The following is a 21,148-nucleotide window of genomic DNA, read 5'->3' as shown; positions in this document are numbered from 1 at the left end:
TTTTTAAACAGCAAAGTTAATTTGACCTGATTTATAATTTATAAAAAAAGATATAATTATGCATGGAATTATAATATCCCTTGTTCCTCTTTCCAGGCGTCCCTTTTTTCTTTCTTTAAAATGTTGCATAATATCTCCATTTCACATTTCGCAAGTGCAACTAATAATCGTTTACAAAACAACCTCGTTCGATTGTTGACATGTATTTTATTAGCGTCTGAATCTTTTTATTATAGAAATAAATAAATGAAATGAAATGCTTACAAGCTTGGATGTAGTTGGACGGCCATTTTAACGGCCCCTCGACTCCTATCGCCGCCGCGCTGCTAGAAGATCGAAGAGCGTTTTATGCCGGGGGTTTATCGGAACGATACATTTAAACGAAACAACTCGAATCGCAGTAGAACGCTACACACACACCCCATGGTTCCGAGAATTTGTAAGAGACAGATATAATAATAATAATAATGTTTAATGGTAACCGGCAGTCCGGTTACCATCAAATTAAACATTTCCCAGTGGATTGGACGAGTTGCATAACACATTTTGCTAGTTCGGGACGAGCTGTGGCTACACATGTAGTGATTGCGGCTGATAAGAAAAAGTTGTTTATATCATTATAATCATTCGCTAACCGGTTTAGCGAATTATATTGTTCGCCGCGGGTATCTTTCATTAGGTCCAAATTGCATTGGTGATTGCGCGATGCGCGTCCAGTGACGTTGTTAGTAATTTGCCACAAAGTTTTGTGTTTGTTATTACTGTGCAATAACGTGTTCACATAGTACTCTCGTTGAGTGTTAGCCTAACATTGTTCAAATTTTAAATACATTAACAGTAGTATTCTTTGGAGGAATTCAATACTAGTTGAATTTATTTGGAGATGGCAATCAGCTGTATAAGCATTTGTTTCTGCAAAAGCAAAATTTGTGAGCCAAGGACACATATTTTTTGGTGTGGTGAACTGGACGATATGGACCAAATGTTTGAAGTGTGATTTAAAACATTTTTAGTGATGTTAAAAGGGTGATGGCGTTGTTATTTGCCCTCGATACGAGACTGTGCCAGTGTATTGAGTTAAGGTGCTCTTTAATACAGAATCACTCATTAAATCACGCAACTTTGGAAAGTTAAGTGCAGAAACAGGCAAAGTGCTGCTGATTTCATGAGTGGTTGTGATTTTTGTGCATAGTGATCAGACTAGTGGCGAGTTTCAACTGATTGTGTATGTATATATTGTGCAGTTATCAAATTATCGATGTAAATACCGTCTAAACACGTGCTCGATGTGTTTGAGATGCGTGCAGGAAAAGTGACTAATTTTATAAAATCAAACGACATAGCCAAGTCTACCAAGGCGCGCTTCTGCGTGGAATCAGCTATGTAATCAACATTGAAGTCTTCCATTATTATTATTTGTTTGTTTTTTAATTCTGTTTTGTCCAACATTTCAAATCATAAGATATATTCATGTGACTCTTAAGTGCGTGGGTACTGAATGGATACGAGGGAGGAGTAAATTAAAAAGGGTCTTAAACACACAAGGCCGCATGTTTCATCAATTATCGTTAAAGTAGATGGAGTTTTTTACTACCCTTGTGCGTGATCAATCTTGTAGCTATTTCTAACTTTGAAATGAAAAATTGAGCTCGGGTACTTGACTGCTATAATCACTATACTACAAAGAAAGCATAACAAAAGTACACTAAAAAAAATTGCGAAACCGACCTGTTGGCATAACAAATAGCAAGTCAAAATTTGAAGCCTAGCAAAGTTCTTTAATATACATAGTGCCTATTTTGTTTTTTTTTTTATGTTTCTTTTAGTGGTCAGGCAAATCCAATTTTACGTTTTAAACTTAAGAACAAGTACATAATTATGACGGTATTTTACGAAAAAAATAAAATTGCAACCAAAATAAACAGCACGAAACAGGTGCTCAATTGGGAACAACACTAAGTATACATATTTGGTGCACAAATAAGGATAAAGTCTTCTAAATTTGGGAATAGAAAATGTTATCACACCATTAATTATTCCTATGTTCTTATATAGGCATTATGATTTTATTAACTTATTTATGGTCTAGATTTTTCTCCTTCATACATAATTGTAAAAAAATCAGTAATACTTATGAAAGTATTTAATATGATGCGTCCAGCATCATACGGTTTCAAATTAAAATATCTAGAAACATCGCTTGAACCCATGGAAAATAATCCAAAAAGCAGCTGAAAAAATATTACAAAAAATTATTTCGTAACCTAGTGTCAAACACAAGTTTTGTGCGGAAAAACGGCGTAGATGCGTTTCATGGCAGTCTTGTGTGGGAGATAGCAGCGGCACGACGTGTTGCATCCGTTTGTTTGGGGGTTACTGTTCGCGGAAAAAAGTTTATACAGTGTTGACTATATCTGGGAATTTGCGAGTGACAAAAAGTGACGACCTTCTAGTGACTTAAAGTTTGTGAAAAAAATTGTAGCGTTGCAAACTTCAAACACGAATGGAGGAAGGTGGGTGAATTAAAAATAAATTTAAGTATTTCAACGAGGGGAGGGATTGGGGTCGGCAACGCGCATGTATCTCCTCTGGAGTTGCAGGCGTACATTGGGTACGGAGACTGCTTACCATCAGGGAAGCCGTATGCTTGTTTGCCACCGACGTAGTATAAAAAAGTTAGTAAACTTAATAATAAAATTCATAACTTAAAATCTAATTTAAATATTTTTCCATGATATAGTAACGTATTAAAAGTATTAAAACCTACTTAGAGCATAATGAAGGTTTTTGCGAAAGTTGGTTAAAATCGAAGGAAAAACTGGATAAACTTGTCGTTTAAGGGTAATGCATGCATTACATTTTCTTAATGGGTGCAGTATTAGACATACATTTAATTTGATTATTTTTGAAGCTGTATATAGTATTCAATAAAAACCGGTCAAGTGCGAGTTCGTTTTACTCGCGTACCGTGGGTTCCGTACAAACTTTGAATTACTTATCTCGTGTAACTAACTATAAAATGATGAATTTCAAATCGATAGCTTAAGTGGTTCTCGAGATATTTAGCAATGTAACAGACAGACAGACAGACAGACGGACGGACAGAATCGCACCATAAGGGTTCCTTTTGTACCTTTTTGGTACGGAACCCTAAAAATATACACTGTTAAATATTGGGGTCAATGATTTTTTTCCCATGGTCATATTTACGATCTTTTGGGTGTTTTTAAATTCTGGCTTAATTCATTATGATATAAATGTATCTGATAGTTATTATAAGCCCTTTCCAATCTTTCCATAACTCACCACCTCACCACCATAGATATTGTTGAAGTTAGGATATTTTTGCCATGGGGTTTAGTGCCTTGAACGAGTAACAAAGTGGCTGTTGTACCTGTTGTGTTGTTGATTCGGTCAAATTATATTCTAATGTATGGGGACGACAAACAAATTATATCCAGCTTGAAATTAATGTAGTATAGTATGGTGCTTTACGCAAACTAGCGTCCCCTCCGCTCCCCTCCCCCTGATGCAACCCCACCTTTTGCCATAAAATATGTCCCGGTTGACGGTTTATTTTAATTTTAGAGAAAAGTAAAAGTAGGATTAGGAAATAAGTGTCAGTAAAAGAAATATTGCTTAATAAATTCTTAACCAATGAAGTTATATTCATTTTTTTATATAATGCACTATTTTAATGTTTTAGCTATATGAACTTCGACAAAATTTAGCCGTTGAACAAGCTGGTTCTCCCTATACGATTGCTTTCAGTACTATATTATATTCTAGTTCATCTAACTGTAACATAAAAATGGTCCATCATATCAAAAAAAATCCTTATTTTTTAAGAAGATAAGAATTATTTCTTTCATTGACATTTTATTCCTCAAATGTATAGTTTGCCCAAAAAAAAAACTGTCAGCCGGGACGAATTGTATTGCAAAAAGGGGGGGTTGCGTCAGGGGGAGGGTATGGAACGCTAGTGTGGGTAAAGCACTATTCTCAAAGGTATCAAACTGTATTAGTTTCAATTTGGATATCATTTGTTTTTCAAAAAACAAATGATATCCAAATTTGACCGAATCAAATAATCTCACGACATGTTTATCGAGTCGCTTCCACGAGTAGAATAGATTTTTTTATTTAGTATTTAGCTTGTAATTTAATATGCAATAGGCCCCAGGTTTATTATTTCTTCTTGTTACTAAATAACTTTTATTAAACTTGCCCTATTATGTAATGTTATTTTGTTAGTGTCAAATCTTGGAAGCTAAATTTGACCCACTTCCCGATTTCCAATAGAGCTGAAAATTTGCATACATATGTAAGTCGGGTTACAATGCAATTTATGGTAACATCGAGCTGATCTGATGATGGAAAGAGGAGTTGGCCATAGGAACTCTGTGATGAAACAACTCAACTCTGTGTTTAGAATTGTCTCGATGAGTTTTAGTTGCCCGTGGTAAGAAAAGAACAGTCGACGTCAAAGATGTGCTTACACTTGTTACAAAGGAATAAGGTGCAAAAGTGTAAACATATATTTGACGTCGACTGTACAGTCAGCGACAAAAGCTTATACAAACAATGAAATTTTTGCCAAAAACTTATTTTTCTGTTCTATTAGCCAGGTAACAGTAACAGCATACACCCACACAGGGGACAGTGACACGTGAGTACAAACCGTTAAATCAGTTAAATGTTAGTATGTCTCACAACAGTTTAAATTCTAGTAACAGCATAGTTTGTAGCAATATTGTATCAACAACAGATTTTCTAACACTAGCTTCCCCTGGCAGATAATAGAAATAGATGATCAACCCGACTATAGACGCAATGACAATGATTAATAGTTATGGGTAAGCTTAGTTGTCAAAGTCAGAGAGCTAAGTCTGACATGTGAAATTGCTTATCTTCCAACCGCAAATTTGTCCTCTTCGGTCTTTCTTGTGTGGCTCGAGAAAACAACGGCATATTAAATTAAGTTTCCTTCCAACCTTCCAGAACAGACATCTTAAAGGACGCAACGCACGTACAACCCCTCTGGTGTTGCAGGTGACCATACATAGGCGACGGTAATTGCATACTATCAGGAAATTTGTCTGCTCGTTTGCCTCTTATATCATAAGAAAAGTTATATACCTGCGGCGGTATCATGGTTCCATTTTTATCACTGGTCACTATGCCCGTCACTTTCGCGCTTACATACTTGTTAGAACGTGACAGGTATGGTGACAAATGATAAAGAGCCGACCATCTTAACCCTACTGATGTAACTAAATCGAGGATTATTAAAAACTTACAAAAAAATCTTCGTAATCAATAATTGTTATACAGCCGTATTTTTAATGCGATAACATTATAGGATACATACGTATTAACACGATAGGATATATACGTAGTTGGTCTAGGACTAGGACTAAATGAGTTAACTTTAAAAAAAAAAGTAAAATTATAATTTTTACCGACGAATTTATGATACGATGATAATACTCGTATAAGAATTGTATTGTGATACTCATTCACTTTATGAGTAAGAAGTTTTATTACGCGGTTTTTATTTAAAACAAAATCATAAACCTTTATGGAACTCCAGGTAGGTATACATTGTAAGTGTAAGTTGTTAGCGAGGTCACATACAAGCTTTTCTCGTTTGACTAATTAAGTACCTAATTACGAAAATGGTTTTTATACATTAAGTAAATTAAATAGTTATTGTTCTGCAGTGTTTAAACAACAGCGTTGAAAAGCTTAGAAGTAAAAGGATGAAAGACAAAACCGTCTTTCTTCTAGGCATACCCTAAAGTTAAGAGCTATAAAGGTTAATTTTCTTAGTTGACCCTTACCCCCCTTTTCATGTGGATAAGGGTTAAATGTGAAAATTTAACTTTATAGCCCTTTACTTTTGAGAATGTCTACAGGAAAGACGAGAACACAGTTTTGTGTTTTACCCAAAAATTATATTAACGTGTTGTTTAGATAGCCTGGGTATCTGGCCTGTTGAGATTTTCGAACATTAAAAATTCATCATAGCCAATACTAAGACATTCGGCCCGATTCGAATTTTAAGATCGTCGAAAATTTTCTAAAGATACGATATGGATTGAATATATCGGTGTTAAACGAGACGTTTTTGTTTGAAGAAATGTCACTTTTGACACTGATATATCTAATCCATACTCATACTCATACTCATACTCATACTCATAGTTTATTGATAATGTAAATTACAGGTCAGGCTTACATGACTAGTATAAATTACAGCAAATCGTATCTTTAGCAAATGTGTAAAGTATCTGATTTCATTTATTTATTTCATTAAACAATACATGTGGTTCGAACTTCGAAAGCCTTCCGGCCGGCGGTCGGCGAGGATTTAGACCTTCAAAAAACAAATGCAGTGGTTCAGATGATACTTTTGCCCGCGCCTCGGACATTCAACACCCGTTTCTTGGTGGAAAAGTATGGTAAACCAAAAATAAAAAAAGATAAAATAAAAGCCCAACACTCACCCCCGTGGCGCTTGTGCAGTTCTTGGTTTTATAGTTATATCTCTGTATAATTATTGCGCTTTCAGTATTGAGTCCGTCTTCAAAATATTATTATAAAAACCATCGCAATAATCTCTTTCTCTTAAATAAGTTCCTTCCGTGTTCACACATCAAACGCAAAATCAAGTCTGAGACATTTTTATTCTTTTCATTTTATTTCCAATTTCAAATTATTTTTGCAAAAGTGCATGCCCCAAACTTTCCTCGAACAAGATATATATATGATAAAAATGAAAAGGATGACAAATGTGTCAAACGAAACAATTTTGAGGATGCGGGTATACCGTTGTAAACCATTGCAATCCGCCATAAACTTAGTCAGAGTAACTACAAAATCTTATGAAATGAAAATCTTTATTTCAGGCATCTAATGGCACATAGATAAATACATTAAAATTAACATACATAATACATACATATACATATGTGTGACACAAGTCTTAACAAATTCCGGACATATATTTTATCGGTATTACCAAATATTTTATCGGTATTACCCTGCTGCACTGGAACGGGTATGAACGGGACTGGAGATCACAACCCGTCCTTTAAACTTCACCCTAAATCTATTACGTCCAGGGTCGACCTGTTACCATGGCAAACGGAATAAATTCAGGCATGGGTCCAAATTAGAATAACATACAGTGCGTGATCTAAAGGGGTTACCCTCATGTGGCAGAACAATATTGGTCAGAAACACACTTGGCATAACATGTTTCGCAGAAACACTTTCGGTCGAATGGTAATTTTGCATTAAGGTATAGTTGGCATTATTAATACCACGCATACGACACATTTTGCAGCACATTGTTTCGTAGAACATCACTTTGGCCGACTTTGGTTTAGCATCATTTTAGGTACCATAATAATCCTATAGCATTCTATTACAATTGCATAATTATTTTCTGCTAAGTAGGCATAATAGGATTGTTAGGTATCTTGCGTCCCCAACACACCCGACTCGCTATCAAAAAGGAAATACAGTCCCAGAGTCACCGTTAGGTACGACGACGAGCGTAGCGAGGAGGAGTGTTAGGTATATTGCGTCCCCAACACACCCGACTCGCTATCAAAAATGAAATACAGCCCCAGAGTCACCGTTAGGTACGACGACGAGTGAAGCGAGGAGGAGTGTTAGGTATCTGGCGCCCTCAACACACCCGACTCGCTATCAAAAAATAAATACAGTCCCAGAGTCACCGTTAGGTACGACGACGAGCGAAGCGAGGAGGAGTGTTAGGTATCTTGCGTTCCCAACACACCCGACTCGCTATCAAAAAGAAATAGGAAGAATTATAAATAAAACAATAATAATCCAATCCCGCATATGCTTGTACAATATGATAAGAAAATGAAGTCTATCTTGTAATCAAATGTTATTCGGCATGACAACTTTATGCCACCTAAATATTATAGCTACTTACTCTTCTATAAATATGAAGTTACCTTAGTTAACTACTGAGATAATCACACAAGGCAAAATTGGACAAACAATATGCTTGAATGAAGACCATGGCTTAGTCGTGTAAATCGAGAACGTCTAAGGGATCAATTAGATAAAAGTGATAGAACATAGCTTTTATATACAATACAATACCTTTACTTTTGTAGGTAATTTGTCGGTGAATTGGCAATGACGATACATTGTTATTCTACCAAAATTTTACTTCCAGTTCTTATTGACCCATAATTTAGTCATGTCTTCTTTTTTTTTAATCACTTTCTATTACACTTACTATAAAACGGAGCCAAACATCAACAGTCCAATAAGTTGGGTATGATCGCTGAATTGAGTCGTATTTAGGCTCATAGTAGTTATTAATAAAGACAATAGAAAACTTTAATTGCTATAAACTACTGTAATAGAATTTTCAATTCATCGATCCTTTATCTCTCAGATCTATTCCGTTGAACATTGAATCTTATTACCTCCAAAACAGGTCTCTACTTTTAATGACGGAGGTTTATAATTTGTGTGCAAGTCACGCATTTGCCTTGTTTTAAAATATGATTTATAATCCGTCAGCTTCGTCATCGTTATTTTAAGCAAATATTTTAACAGAAACTCCCCTGTTGCTTCAAAATTCTACCAAATTATTAATGACATTTTCTAAATTATTAAACTAATTTCCAAATGCCTGCGCTGTGGATGATGGTATGCTATTTTTGGATATGTTAAATTTTCCAATAGGTTTAATCAATCTCTAGGGTAAACTGAAAAAAGCAAAACATCGAAAGTCGTGGAGGTCAAGTCTTTTGCCCCAGCGGTGAGCAATATAATAAACTAGAGTCTAGTCACTAGACTAAGAAAAAATGCTCAAAAAGAGTTATGAAGATACGCTATTTTTTGTAAGCACTGTTTAGTTTACGAACACCCTTTTGTGCACAGTTGACAGCGTACTGGTTGGATTCCATTTATTTTAAATCTTTAACACCCAAGAGTCTGTGGGCATTCCGCAAATTAGGACCGTGGATGTTAGCTTCCCTCACAGATTCATTAAGGTGGGATCGTACATAGACAGCTACTTGGAATATCATCACAAAGGGCAGCATGATATCAGTATGTACTCGTATATATATATATATATATGTATTGTCTCATTAAAGTTTTATACACTCAACGTGATTGATATTTTTCAGTGACTTCTTTTAATATAATAAAATAAGGATGACAGCTGAGCTGGTAGCTACAGCTACCAAAAATATGTGAGTGGTTACATATACCTATCCAATGTAACTTAAAAAAGCGTGGATATTAGTGTTGTGAAAGGGTTTTACGGTGTTTATTTATTTTGGGTCTTGCCCTTGCCAATTAAACTTTTTATTTGCTGTACCCAATTTGGTTTCGTTTTTTTTCTACAAAGATGCATAGGTCCCAAATTTATTTGTTTTCTTAATTATATTGAATAGGCTGGAATTGAATGGATAGGAATAAAACAAATAATATCATAAAGTAAGGCGTAAAGGCAGTTGAGGAATTAAAGATACTCCTAGTTTGCATAATTGGTCAGAGGTGATGGCTTGATCGTGATAAAAATGGACGTAAATTAGTAGGCATGAGCTGTATTTTTTCGCAATTATGCGTTTATAATTTGTTACGTACAATTAAATTTGCATATGCAGATTTTTAGTTAGTTTTTAAATTATGAAGCATCAAATTCAAGGTTATTCTTTATTTCGTCATAAACTGGTTTCTTTAGTAAATTAGGAGCTTATTGATATTCCATATCCATCCTTGCGTCCGTCCACTTGTCCTGCAGACTTGACTCCAGATTTAAATCTTATCGAAGTTAGATAATTAGTTTTCCTACTTAACAGGGCGGCGAGTTAGGAGTTTGAAATTATACTTTGAGCGGTTGTCGTGGATGCCTAGAGAAAGGCCTATCTTAGTCAGTAGATGTTTGATATGAAGATGACTTCTGTATAGTAATATACCTACTACGCAATTTGCAATTTCATTTCATTTCATTTATTTCCTTGCTTTGTGTGTACAGTAGGTCTTATTAATAAATTATGTCTCAACACAACCCTGAAAGGGCACTGCAATTCACTTACAAATAGAATATATATAATACAGTCGTCATCAATTTATCATGCATTAACAAAAGATATACTTACGTCACATATTAAATAGTTGTTTCAATCATTACAATATTATAATTTTTACAGTACATATGGGGCTACTTTATAGCACTAGTGCGAGAAGTAGCATATTACGTTACTTTGTCGAACATTTAAAGGGCCATATGTACTGTAAAACGTTGTACGATACATGTGCGAATAGGTAATTCGCAACTCGTGTCGATTTAAAACACTCCCTTCGGTCGTGTTTTAATTTATCGCCACTCGTTTCGAATTTCCTATTTTTCGCACTTGTATCGTAATGTACTATTATATGTCAAATTTACATCTACTAAATACAAAACGAATAAAAGGAAATAAAAAAATAGGAGTAGGAACGAAAGATAGAGAGATGCATGTATTTATCCGGAATATTATTTGTGTAATTAGTCATTGTTATTCTGTAGGTATTCTTCGACCGAGTAGTAGGCTTTTTCTACGAGATATTTTTTCAATATATTTATATTGTAGAGGAAAAACAGAAACTTATTTGTAAGACCGTCTAGGGACAACAATGCTACTGTAATCAGAAAAACGGCCGCGATAACAAATATTTTCGTAGGTGGTTTCAGTCCCAACTCCCAAGCTAGCCTGCCAACATTGCCAAGTTAATACAAGACTCGGTAAGTTGCAACAAAAAAGGTCTTATCTAAATGTATGTTGATTGTAGCCACCGTGCAGGTCAGGCTCTCGACGACTCAAATAAAACTTCGATTCTTAGTGAAGTGTTATAATTTTCCAATGTACTAGTTACAAGGATTTGATTTAGAAATTGGTTGGTTGTTGATACAGAATATGTGGAGCGCTCCTATTGGTGCTTCTGAAAAGCCTCCGAATACTAGCCTTGTCCTTGCCTTGAATATTTTTATCTATTAATAAGTTGCATTCGCAACATTGATCATTAGATAAGAAACCAACGCCTGAAAAGAATAAGCATAAGTGAGCCAAATCAGTGAAATTATCCTAAGTGATGGGGCCGACTGTGTATAAAAAACTGCCGGGTCATGTCACGAACGCGCCGTCTTTTGGTACTAAACTTTAAAATTCAACGTAGACGATGGCATACTCGTACAGTACCCCTAGTGTAAATTTGATCGACATATATTATTATAAATAGAATTACCTGTATAAAATATTACACATCATGTTTTGTAATTATTGTTTTAATATATTGTGGCTTATAATATGCATTATTATGAATAATGAAAATATGAAATATAATACGACACCTGATTCCGTCATTAAGGCTTTCCTTCAATGGTATATTCTCAGGCACGCGATATGCTTTGTGTTCGTGAAAAGAAATCAACTGACAAAGGTTTTTATGATAGCCTAAATAACAGTACACCGCGTTATTTTCTAGAATTATTATTGCACGAACAGAGATCAAAATATTATTATTTATTTTAATGTCCACCAGTAAACAAAATGCTTAGCTTGTAAAGAGAAAGTGAAACTGGTAAAAATGCTGTATATTTAATTTTGCCGTTTTATTTGCCGACTCATGGATTGTTATCGAGTTACACTAGTTGAGTATCTTTTCTCATAATGTCAAGCGAAGCTACGCTGCGACGCCTACGTAACGTAATAACAAACCACTAGAAAAATTCAAAGATCGTAAACAAAATAAATTTAAATATAGCGCGACTACACAAAAAAAAACTGATGGAAAAGAAATGGGAATACGCTCAGAGCATTCACGCGTTATTCGTGGATTTCAAAAAAGCTTATGACAGCATTGACCGGGGGACCCTGTACATCATTCTGAGGAATTTTGGTGTCCCAGATGGGCTGGTTGACTTGATTGAAATGGCAACCAAAGAAAGTAAAATGAGGGTCAGAGTCAACAACGAATTAACAGAAGAGTTCGCTGTTATAACAGGACTAAAGCAAGGTGATGCACTGTAACCTATGCTTTTCAATTTAGTTTTAGAATATACGGTTCGAAAGGTGCTTGCACTAGATATCGGGCTAGATCTGAATGGGAAGCATGCGGTGATAGGGTATGCAGACGATCTAGCTTTGCTTGGAGAAACAAAACAAGATGTTGCCGAGTCCGCTGCAGTCCTGGAAACCGAGGCCAAAAAGGTGGGCCTAAGTATCAGCCATGAAAAGTCAGAGTATCTTCACATGAAACGCTATAAAAACACGCGCGTCAAAAGAGAAGATCTTCATGTTGGAGATACCATATATAAAGGGGTGGCCAAATTTAGATACTTAGGCTGCACCGTCACCGACACAAATACTCGTGAGGAGGAAATTGACACCCGGGTTCAGAACGCCTTGCGATGTAGTGCCGCCTTTCATAAAGTGTTAGTGTCCAAACTCCTGAGTAAGAACATAAAAATACGCATATATAAGACGGTCATACGGCCCATACTCATGTACGGATGCGAGACTTGGACACTAACACTTAAAGAAGAAAATAAACTCCTGGTGACAGAAAGGAGAATACTTCGAAAGATCCTGGGCCCTGTGACAAGAGAGGATGGCAGCCTTAGACTCCGCAAAAACGTCGAGATTGAAGATGTTGTGGCTACACCCAATATTATCGGCGAAACAAAAGCTCACCGTCTCCGTTGGCTTGGCCACGTTTTGAGAATGGAGGAGGATCGCGGCGCTAAAAGGGCATACCTGGGACGCCCGGTAGGGCGGAGGCCTATCGGACGTCCCAGATATCGCTGGGGCGATGCTGTTGAAGCGGACTTGTGCGATCTCCAGGCCGATAACTGGCGGGAGATGGCACAGGATCGAGACAACCTGGCGTGTACTCGTGTCGGAGGCCAAGCTGCGCCATTAAGTAGTAGTAGTAGTATAGCGCGACTACAAATAAGACGGATTAAAAACACCATAAAGCCCTTTGGGATAACAGAGCGTTCAAAAAAATACAGACAAAAACATTAAACTTTGAATATCTTCACAATGGCAGATGTTGCATCCAGATTTATGGCCCGTAGGGTTAAAGTGAAGTTTCTTAAAAAAGCGTCACTTTTGACACTGATATTTCTTATTCATATCGTATTCTTAGCAAATGTTTGACCTATTTTAAAGTTCGAGTCGGACTGTTAAAATCTGAACTTGATTTTGTTATTGATATGCTACGGCCTTGACACGACTCGCGGTACATTTTGCTTCTAGATAAGGTAATGTTCTGAGGACAAAGAACTACACCTGCATTACTGTTGTGACAGTAATCAGCCCTAATGCTGCAGTAATGCTGCGACCTTGACGCGGGCGCTATATCCGTCGATTTACTTCTTCTTTTTCTTCTGCAACATGGCTAAATGGGACTGCTCCGTAGCCCCTCAACTCAATGTATCTGCGACACAGCCCCGCTAACCATGGCGCATTTATTACTAACGTGCCCTGCATGCCCGCTTGTTCACATCACTGCTCGGAGCTGGAGCTGAGGGACGCAACTGCCAGGGCTGTTAACACCGCTGCCTACACTAATCATATGCCAAAACGAACCTCGACACGAAAACAAGAATAACGTCATTTGTTAGATGAGTTTCCCAAACGCAGTTATTCTTTACAGCTAATTTTCTTTTCGCATTTTTTCCCGAAAGCGAATCCTGGTCACTTTTTACCTCTGCAACTTATTTCAACTCCTAATTTAAATCTTAATAGATAATTCAATGTTGAATTTAAAAATATATTTATTTGTGTGCAATTTGCATTTCACTAACAAAGCAGTTCTAACCTAACCTACGGTTACGGGTCGCAGTTGTAAATTAACCTAAGCTCTATAAATAGCAGTTCATTATGTGTAGTAAATCTGGGATTATGTATCTAATACATTATATCAACATAGGTTATAGCAATTCTGCTTTAGATGAAACAAACGTTATATCATAGGGTTGTTATAGGAAATATGCATTATACATATTTCAAGAGTGTTAATAAATAATAAATAAATATATATTATAGGACATTATTACACAAATTGACTAAGTCCCACAGTAAGCTCAATAAGGCTTGTGTTGAGGGTACATAGACAACAATATACATAATATATAAATATTTATAAATACATAGAAAACACCCATGACTCAGGAACAAATATCCATGCTCATGACACGAATACATGCCCTTACCAGGATTTGAACCCGGGACCATCAGCTTCGTAGGCAGGGTCGGTACACACAAGGCCAAACCGTTCGTCACATGTTAAATGCTATTTGAACAATTAACTATTATATAAAGCGATAATTATATAATCAGGAAATATACTAAGTATTGTTTGTCATTTAAATAATTATATCAAATAAGCGTTACTTCGACTGATATTTCAACAAAAATATGTAGCCATCGATACGCACCCCTTGAAACTTTGTATATGGGGCATATTATTAGAATAAAACAAAAATACCTCAGCGTTTTTAAAAAATCTTCTCCTAAAAGGCTTAAAAATAATAGGGCTTGAAAGTTTGAATCCATTACAAATGCTTTAAAACTTTATAAAAAAAAACATAATGTATGATTTAAAAAAGTTATCTTAACGGTCTTGATAATTCAACCCCTGAGGGGGTTGAAAAGGGGATAGAAGTTTATATGTCGTACGAGTTTTCTTTTAAGCTAGGAACTTGAAACTTGGTAAACGGGCATTACCTCTATATTCAAATAGACAAAAACTGATACATTTTTTGACAACTCATTCCCTAATTTAGAGAAAAAAGGGTTATAAGTTTGCATCGGGAACGAAAGTTTTTGTAAATAGTGATCTTGAAATGTCGTAAAAAAGCACAATAATAGGAAATTAATTCCCCAAGGGAGTTATAATGGCGTTCATTGAAAGTTTGTATTAATCCCCTCAATTGGTGAAAAAAGAGATTAAAGTTTGCATCCGATTGGAATAGTGGACTTGAAAATATTTCTAAGGGGATTGAGAAGGAATAATATGGAGAACAATTTTTTTCAGTTAGGGGCTTGAAACTTCGTAGGTTGTGTCATACAAATCTCATGCGTTGTATAATTATTAATAAGTGATTAACCGTCCCTACTGCTACCTTTTGCTGCATAATTTTATATGCTCATGTATATAACCACTAACATACAAATCCTCGCGTACGAAGTCGTGGGCAACAGCTAGTACATATATAAATATCACTCATAAAAACATACGCTTGCAATTGGATAGCTCCTGAATATTTATACATAACCTTTAGAGGCCTGTAAATTTTATTTTACGGCATGCGGGCAGATAAAAGAATATTGCCTGCTGTGTCTTGTCATATGGGCATACTTTGGATAAATATAACGTGATTAAATTACATCCTTTTAGAATTAAATAAATCATATTTGAATGAATAAGCGAATTTTTAGAACCAAGACTCGAAAATTGAAATTGGCCGCATATTACATTAAGAATCCGCGCTCTACATCTAAATAACATTGTCTGCCACTTTCACTCCCTTAGTGGTTGAATCACTAATAATAAAAAATGCTTAGTGTTTTTCATTATTTGACCTTTGACGGTCGTGATTGTGTGATACTTGTATATATACATATATCATTATTATATATACCCTGGTAGGTAGTGACCCTGTCTACCAAGGAGGAGCTCCCTGATTTAAAATCCTGGTAAGGGCATTTGTGTATTTTTCACAAATATTTATTCCTGAGCTAAGGATGTTTTCTATGTATTTATCTATATATATATATATATATATATATATATATTGTAATATGATTAACATTGTCTAGTACCCATAACACAAGCATTATTGAGCTTATTGCAAGCCTTTTAGAATCTAACGTACGTTAGGTTAGTTTTTATACTCCAGCGCTGGCAGCATGGTTGCATGTTTATCACTTGTCACTATGCTTGTCACTTTCGCACTTACGTACTTGTTAGAGTGACAGGTGATAATAATGGGACCGTGCTACAGCCACAGCACTCTTATTTGTCAATTAAATGCCTGCTAGTGAGATAAAAAACAACGGGGCCCGCGGCGCGTGTGTCTCCACCCCGGCGGCGGGCCCCGGCGCCTGCCTGTAGGATTCTAAAAGCAGTGTTCTTAGGAATATTATACAAAATTATTTATTTTTAATTCTGACTTCTAAACAAGATCTATAAACTAATAGTTAGGGAGGCGAATAGGGGAATTTTCGGTAATACTCGAGCGTGGCAGTTTAAGATATGAGAGATACCTTAGACCTAATAGAACAACCTTGTAAAGTATTTAGCTCTATATGTAGTGACGCGCGCCTAGGATAGACGATCAGATTAGTAAAAAAAAATTGACAGTCTGAAATACTCGAGCGCGTCAGATTAAGATATTGCGGGTTGATTTTAGTGTTTTAAGACTAAATTTAACTAATCTGACGATAAGTCCTTGACGCCGCCGAGTTATAGGGTCGCGAACTTGTAAAAAAAAAAAAACGTTAATCCGGCATTCTCGAGCGCGATTTTTTTATTTTTTATTTTGAAGAATATAATCTAAAACTTACTAAAAATACAAAATCTGCCGGTTTCCGCATGACCGGAAGTGTGGAGGAGCCATTTCGTCTTCCGAAAAACGCGTTGCATATAAGTCGCGAACGATACATTTTACAAAAAAAACAGTTTAAATAAACAGAAAAGGTAATTTTATTTTACACAAAAAAGGTCTCTTTACATTTTTGTCCAAAGTTAAAACTTTTTGACTTGAAGCATCATAAAAACTCAAACTCCCGGTTTTTAGGGTTCCGTAGCCAAATGGCAAAAAACGGAACCCTTATAGATTCGTCATGTCCGTCTGTCTGTCCGATTATGTCACAGCCACTTTTTTCCGAAACTATAAAAGCTATACTGTTCAAACTTGGTAAGTAGATGTATTCTATGAACCGCATTAAGATGTTTACACAAAAATAGAAAAAAAAACAATAAATTTTGGGGGTTCCCCATACTTAGAACTGAAACTAAAAAAAACTTTTTTCATCAAACCCATACGTGTGGGGTATCTATGGATAGGTCTTTAAAAATGATATTGAGGTTTCTAATATCATTTTTTTCTAAACTGAATAGTTTGCGCGAGAGACACTTCCAAAGTGAAAAAAAGTGTGTCCCCCCCCCCCCCCCTGTAACTTCTAAAATAACAGAATGAAAAATCTAAAAAAAATATATGATATACATTACCATGCAAACTTCCACCGAAAATTGGTTTGAACGAGATCTAGTAAATAGTTTTTTTAATAAGTCATAAAATAAAAATATATTTTTTTTTCATCAAACCCATACGTGTGGGGTATCTACGGATAGGTCATCAAAAAACCTATTGAGGTTTTTAATATCATTTTTTTCTAAACTGAATACTTTGCGCGAGAGACACTTCCAAAGTGGTAAAATGTGTGTCCAAAGTGGTAAAATGTTGAACGAGATCTAGTAAGTAGATTTTTTTTTAATACGTCATAAATGGTACGGAACCCTTCATGCGCGAGTCCGACTCGCACTTGGCCGCTTTTTGAGTATATCTCGAAAACTGAGGGTGTTAATAAAAATTGATATGAAATAACGATGATTAAATTATGTGACTTTTATTATATCTCAAAATTTTTTAAAGGAAAAATAAAAAACCAAAAAACCTTTTTCGGTCAGATTAAGAGAACCCACCAACATTTTTGTCAGATTAAGAAAATATGCTTTCAGGATACCGAGATAAACCTCCCCTATGAAAATCTGACGCGCTCGAGTATTTCAAAAAAACTTTTTTTTTGCATTTTCAAAAATTCATCGTAACTTATCGTCACGCCGAAATCGTCAGTTTTTTTAAAGGGAGCTTCCTTGGGGCCTACTTAACACCCCTTCCGAAAATCTGACGCGCTCGAGTACATTTTTTTTTTTTGCATTTTTGACTACGTTATATTCCTACCCCCACCACGAAAACCGGCAGATTAGTATCCCGTTGTTATCAGAGGCACTTGGGGCATACGTAGTATGAATATCTGACGCGCTCGAGAATGCCCAAGTAACTGTTTTTTTTAACATTTTTGAAAAACCGTACACGCCAAACCCACCGCTAAAATGGTTTTTACCATACGAGCTTTTCTTTTCGAAATTATTTTATCTTTCGATTTTGATAGGTCTCGACGGCGCCGTTGAATTACGCCATTTAGCTACCTCGCCTACCTAACTATAATGATAATTTTGATTGTATTTATTATTTTGGGTGTTTGCTGTCTTAGAAAAAATACTGTGTGTGGTACATAATTAGATCTTAACATTCTCGGGCCTGTCTTCGTTTCTCAACTTCGTTTCATTTTGTAACTTCGACCGTTGAATTTTAAGAACCCTCATTATGTACCTGTTGTACAAAATATCATAGTAATATTCCTAGCGTCCCTATATAATTTAACAAGCGAGATTGTAAACTGATGAGTGTATACAATCTACAATTTCACGGTGTCACGTATAATATATAGTTATAAATGTATAAATGCTTACAGGAGTTAGAAGGCCGTCAATACTATGAGTATACCGTAATAATGGTAAACAAGCGTACCTATACGTACAGTCTGACGGATGGTGAACGGAAGGTGTAAGAATTGGTTTAGCAAATGTTTATACCTCCCGTTACCTTTACCGTTTAACTTTCTGGACAGTGTGTTCATTTGTCCATCTGTGTTTTAATTGCTTATCTCGGTTGCTTGAAGATTAACTGGAAGCAATCCCTTATAGGGATAAATCCGACTTTTGTGCTCTCGCCTGAAACACAGGAAATCCTAGTTTAGGCACATGTAAACCATCACTATTTTTAAGTCTTTATTTTATATTAATTTAACCATGAAATACGTGTTTTTCTTAAATAAATTATGTAATGTCATATTCAATATTACATTTTTATACAAAATTTCACCTTTTTTTTTCTTAAACATATATAATATCCTACATCTAGCTATATTATATGAATGGACGTGTCCTGACTCATCAACGCAGAACCGAAACTACAAATGCTAGAAAGTTGAAATTTACACACTAGGTTTCATTTATAAAGTGTACAAGAGTTAAGAAGCGATTTTGAGAAATTCAACCCCTAAGAGGGTTAAAAAGGGGATGAAAGTTTGTATGGAGTTCAAGTTTTGTTTTAAGCTAGGAGTACTATACTTTGTAAAAAGATAAATTATTTAAATACAAGAAAATAAATTTCAGCGTTTATGCAAATTCGTCCCCTGAGGTGGTGAAAAAGGATTGAAAGTTGGTATTAGGTTCAAATTTTATTTTAAGCAAGGAACTTGAAACTTCGTAAAAAGGTATTTTAATAAAATAGAAGAAAACTGATTTCAGCGTTTTTGAAAATTCATCTCTCGAGGTGGTGAAAAAGGGGTTGAAAGTTTGTATGGAGATCAAAATATTTTTCGAGTGCAGAACTTGAAACTTTGTATAATTCCATATTGTTAGAAAATAAGAAAAGCATTTTCAGCATTTTAAAAAATTCATCCCCTAACTGTGTTAAAAAGAGGTTGAATGTTTGAATTCATTACAAATGCTTTTAAACTCCTAAGATAGTGTTATTTGTATTGAAAATGAAGTGTCGGACGCCCCGGCCCGGTCTAACGTGAGTTATCCTTAAACCATTTTATTTATCTAGCAAATAAGGTGTAATATTTATTTAAATACAAAAGCTAGTCTAAAACGATTCGGCATTAAGCCTTCATTTTGCTTTATCAGGCATGCAAAGCTGTTGTTCTAAATTAGAATCAAACGAGTTTAATTAAACCGCCTGTGGCGAAAGCTAAATAGTTAAATTAGAAGGAATAGTTGTGATTGCGTAATTTGTTAGATTTTCGGGTGTTGCGCCTATTTTACCGGTGTAAAGTTAATTAATGTTGAAGTAATCCGCAAAATTACTTACTTATAATTAATTTTAAATTATGAAGATTATTAATTTTTCATAATACACGAATGGTAATTCAAGAAAAAAAGGTAGTTACAGACAGATTATATAGGTACAGGCAAGTAACAGAGTGCGAAGAAGCCGTTTGTAAATCCGAAATATAATCATGATTTCTTACGTTAGCGTTAATTTATGCGCTTCACAAAGTTTATAGAATCAATCTTATTTAAAAGTGATAATAATCTGGCACATGTGAATCAATTCCGAAATGCAATTTTATAATGGTTGAAATTATTTTCTAAACTTAGATTATACTCGAAACAAGTGAGAGCTTCTTTTGCAGGAGGAGGATGCTTTTGAAAGTGCATTGAACTGGGGAATTTCTCGAACAGTGTTAGAGTAGGTAATAATATTAGTCCGAGAACTGACAAGTTTTATGGGTTACCATGACAACACACTAATACCGTTCGAGACATGGGCCCCTGTACTACTAAGAGGCAGCCATTCATCCACAGCTAATAAATGAGTAGTATTAGGTACTGATATTAAATTAACAAATTAATAAAACAAAAATCAATTCACCGCGTCCGGCATAAATAAAAATTTCCTATATATCCACATTCAAGAAGAATGAAAACGGTTTACTTTGGATAGTAGCGCAATTTATGACAACTAAAAATTTAATAAAACAAAAATCTATCGTTCTTTTTATATTAATTAACGGAAACTCGGAACGGAACATCTTTTGCTTGAACGTATTTCGCTAGCGGCGTGTGATTTGCATACAAACATTAAAGTTTACTTAAAGCTTGAGCTGCAACGGCATTCATTCAAGCCATATAAAGACGAGATGTATCTTTCGTTCAACCGTAATTAGGTTAATAAGACAGCAGCTTGTTTTACGTGAGTAAAATAAGTAGCTTTGTCTTCCTTTAAGGAAACTTCATTATCATTACCTACATACATCCAAAATTATTTCTCAAGATGTTCTTGCCCTGTCCTTTTAGTGCGTATTCACCTGTTCGACTACTAAGAGTAGATCTAGATGGTACATTTAAGCTAATTCCTTTAGAGTTTAAGACGATTAGAGAACTTTTATGCACTTAAGAAAAGGCTATCGCAAAATCGTAGTTTTTATATCAATTTTTACACGTTTAAATCAAT

At 35.3% G+C, this 21,148-nt stretch overlaps 1 protein-coding gene across 1 annotated transcript in view; it reads left to right on the top strand.

The window, feature by feature from the left end:
* The first annotated feature begins 2,295 nt into the window (after positions 1–2,295).
* The window catches only part of LOC133526870 (gonadotropin-releasing hormone receptor-like), a 74,880-nt gene continuing 56,027 nt past the window's right edge, over positions 2,296–21,148 (top strand). The window contains exon 1 of the mRNA XM_061863699.1: positions 2,296–2,513. The gene's annotated coding sequence lies outside the window, so the exon portion shown is untranslated. The remainder of the gene's footprint in view (positions 2,514–21,148) is intronic.

This window comes from Cydia pomonella, chromosome 17 (assembly GCF_033807575.1).
Source record: "Cydia pomonella isolate Wapato2018A chromosome 17, ilCydPomo1, whole genome shotgun sequence".
In the NCBI taxonomy this organism is placed as follows: domain Eukaryota; kingdom Metazoa; phylum Arthropoda; class Insecta; order Lepidoptera; family Tortricidae; genus Cydia; species Cydia pomonella.
This window is presented reverse-complemented; position numbering and strand designations above follow the sequence as displayed.